Source organism: Mauremys mutica, chromosome 17 (assembly GCF_020497125.1).
Source record: "Mauremys mutica isolate MM-2020 ecotype Southern chromosome 17, ASM2049712v1, whole genome shotgun sequence".
Lineage (NCBI taxonomy): Eukaryota > Metazoa > Chordata > Testudines > Geoemydidae > Mauremys > Mauremys mutica.
In genome coordinates this window covers 28,518,075-28,522,211 of record NC_059088.1, presented here as the reverse complement: position 1 = coordinate 28,522,211, position 4,137 = coordinate 28,518,075, and positions in this window count along the sequence as shown.

Below are 4,137 nucleotides of genomic sequence, written 5' to 3'. Positions count from 1 at the left end.
TGGCATAAGATGCTGCTGGTGTGTAATTTCTCTGAGCAGCATGCTTATTGTCAGAGCTACATGCCAGTAACTGGGCCAGTAGCTGTGTTAAAACAGCTGAGAGCCATTGTGGACATGTCCTGTTCAGAACATCTTTAGGAACAAATGTTCAGGGTTTCAAGCAAACTACCTCTGTAATGCATGCACGCTGAAAGAATGTAATGGGTCGCTCAGCGGTGATAGAAAGGAGACTGTATAGAAATAATATGAAGGGTACTGGGGGAATTTTTAAAATGTATTAAATGGTGGTAAACCAATACTCTGTTTTATGTGGTGTGCATGCCTGCACTCCCTTTCTGCTGCTGAGGAGAGAGGCAGTTTGTTCCATTCTCTGTCCCCAAACTTATTTCTTCTGGGTTTAGACTTTTGAACTCTGTGCAGTTAAAGGGCCCTATCACTATGGTACCAAGGGTACTTGCGGTAACTAATATAGGCTAAAAGCGGCAAAGAGTTCTGTGCTGCTTTTACAGATCCAGACTAACACGGGTACCCCTCTGATACTTAATATAGGCTAGAATTTGTATCACTAAATGAATTGTGTGAACACAGTTAACTCTCAAATGGGCACGTTGAGATTGCATAACAAACCTGAGTGGAATGATATAATTCCAAAATATAGAGTAAAATACAGACCAGCACAGAATGGCAAAGCCCACCCTGAATGCCTTTAAACCTGGTGAGGGTGCTTCAGCAGAGCCATGCTGCAGAGACCTAGACACTGGAGATGGCGCCGTCTGGGTGCTTGATCAGGTCTCATCTGTGGCACCCTATCTGTTGTGGGTGATTGAGAAATGCCTGTGGCCATCATATGGCACCAGACCTCAGTCTCCTTACGCCTTATCAAGAGAATGGAAAGGCCTCATTCCTTCTGGCAGAACGTGCACAACCAGAGTCTTGTCTGCCATTCGGGCAAATGAGAACTACCCATTATTCCTCATTCGCCTTCTCATCTCTGTCATGCCATATTAAATATTTAATAATTAGACTAAAACGCCTACATTTTTCAGTATGTGCAGATAAAGCATGAAATAGTGCACTTCGTCCAAGTTAGTCTGTGGTGTTTTTATTCAGATATTGAGGTGTCTCAAAGCCAGAAATAAAAGCCAATATTATGAAATAACTCCTGAGGTTTTTAGGAGACAGAGCCAGTCTAAAAATTCTACATCGGACTGAAAAGTCTCTCTACACTTGTTAAAAGGAGGAGCCAAAATTACTGCATCTAAAAGAGATTGGAGAGAGGCCTGGAATTCTTTTTTTTTTTTTTCAGTTTGTATATGGTTGGCTTCAGTGTTTTCCCCTGGTGCAGGCAGTTGGTCAGTTTCCTGTTGCTTGTGTAGGTCTTAGGCACAGCCACAACAGAGGAGAGGGACACTTGTTCATATTAACTGTGAAAAGCTCACAATTGGCCTGAAGACTTTGGGGTAGGTGTAATATCTGAAACTATTTTAAACTTTAGAATGGATGATGTCCTCACCTTTAATCCAAAGAATGCACGTTTTAGGCCCTGATACCACATTCTGATCCATGTAGGCCTGTGCTCATGTGGAATTCAGTTGAACTCACTGGGTCTCCATGTCGATGCAGGGATCTGAGGCCTCAGGTTTCATGAGACAATCTCACTGTTTCAGTGTCATAAGTGATCCCATAGCAACATATAGATAAATGTCACTGAAATTTATTGCAATATCTTTATTTCCAAAGAGGCGGGACTGCAGGTTGACAGTAGGAAGGGAATAGAAAAGCCCTCTCTCTCCATGCTGTCTATCTCAGGTGATGGCTTACTCTGTCCACCTATTAGCCTTTTGGAGTACTGAAGTGGATGAAGAGGGGAAGGATATATGTGACCTTCCAAAGAGAGAGAACAGGATTAATCAACAAGCAGACCTTCTAATTTCAGCTTTATTCTCGCAATTCCTTTGGACTGGTAGGTGGAAGAAAGTTTGAGCTGTGAAGTCTGTTATCAAATGGATATGCTAGCCTGTGGAGACAAACCCAAATGTGTCTGAATCCCAGTTGGCCCAAGTCTGGGGTGACACGGAAGCTTTGTAATTCTTTATTTTAGGGTGGGAGCAGATAGGAGCATCTGTCCTTTTCCCAACAGATGAGTCCTAAGAAATGGATGATTAAACTAAGACTCCAAAGAAAAGGAGTAAAAACATAAGCACTCCTTGAATCTGTGTTGGTAAAATAATCTGCTTGATTTGTGCTGCCTTGTGACCCCCTTCTCTCCTTTGTCCACTCCAGAATACCTTTTGTCAATCTTTTCCCACAAGGAAATAACTTGAATAGAGAACTCAACTCCAGTAACCTTGGCACTGCTGTGAGGCAAGGGGGCATGTTCTTGCCATGGTTAAAAACAGTTCTTGCCTAAAATCTAAACTTTCCCAAAAAAAAACAATTTAACGTAAGTTTTTCTCATTAACATCTTTGCATTGGCATTTGCTGTGTGAGGAGTCATCCTGAGATTGTACAATGCACTAGGCTGGTGGTACTGAATGCTACATTCAAGGAGCGTGGGGGACATTAAGTGAGATGGATAACTTCAAATTCTTCAGGAGACAAGATTTTTACTGCTGACTAGCACTTGGTTTAACAGCTTTCTTCTCTTTTTCCTTCCCCTCACTGCCTAATACTGTTTGAGAAAAAAGATAATTAACTTTAATAAATTATAAAACTTGTTTCACTGCAGTGGGTCTTCATTTTTTTCTTTCTGCAGCAGATTTACTGTTTGAATACAATAAAATTCACTTTGATTTAACTCACCCTTTCAGAGACTGAAACTATTTGCCAGTGAGATTGTGGGAGGGGATGTGTGAGTATGGTAAGACACGCGTGTTATGGTGATCATAATGTTTTGGAGGGTTCAGGTTTTCTTTCACTTTGCCATTTAAAACTGACATTATTTGTGTTCTTATTATTTGAAAATCTTGTCTTTTGCTTTCCCTTTTAAAGTCAATGGATGTTGTGTACATGTATCCAGAGGCAAAGCAGGTCCATAAAATTTAAGAAACTGTTTAATCAAATGTATGTGAAATCTCTGGACTATTACACTTCCTGTTGTAAATTCTGGCAGTTTTCTGTCCTGTTACCTAATGGATTAAAAGGATTTGTGGAAAAAGTTACCCCTCTTACACCAAATTACTTATAGTATTAAGGTTTTAAGCCATTGGGAAATCTTAAGTGACATTCTGTAAGGAGTAACAATACAGTATGTTTTAACCAAATTCCCTTTGTTTTTGTTATATGGCTAAATAAAAGTGCTCTGCATGGCTTTCAGGTGGTGGGGTTGTATCCTCCATACTATGTGTTGAGATCAGAATAGCTGATTTACTCTCAACTTTAAGTGGTCTTCTCTTTTTCAACAGTGTCTGGTAATATTCACTGAGGCACCCTGGGACTCTAATGTATTGGGGGTAGCTTGTTATATGTACAGGTGAAGATGATTATGCCTGCATTTGAAAAGATATTGTCTGTTTGCTAAACAAATTTGTTACGGTTCTGATTTAATGTGAGGTGTGGCTATGCATGTGAGTTTCTTGAATACATTTGTAACAAGCCAGAGATAGTAATCTTCAGATTTTGTTTGTAAAAGGAAATCTTGAGTGAAAGGAAATCAGACAGATGCAGACTTTCAGGGAGTTTCAAAATGGTTGCTTAGTAATAGTCCCTTGTTGTTGAATAAGTCCAAATCTAATGCATTCTCCTCTCTCCCCTCCTCCCCCCGCCACCCAATGAATCATTTTGTTAACTTACTTGCTTGTTAAAGTCCCTGATTCTAATTTAATCTTGGAGACTTGACAGTTTTAAATACCTACTAGTGCAATATGATTCTGAATTGGTATTTCAGTAGCTTATTGTGTCAATCTTCACAACAATTTTCAGCAAACTAGCAGCAGTATTGAAGAATGTGGCACTGAAATGCACAGATACAGTTGCTGGAGTATCTCTGCTTTGAATTCAGGGGCATCTTTTCTAGAATTCTGCTTAGTTTAATGTAACACTGTATGTTTAGTAGCCCTCTAAGACATACAGCAAGAGCATGTGAGAGGGTGTGTATCCATTTCAATACCTCGATCTTGAAATAGGAGATTCTGGGAT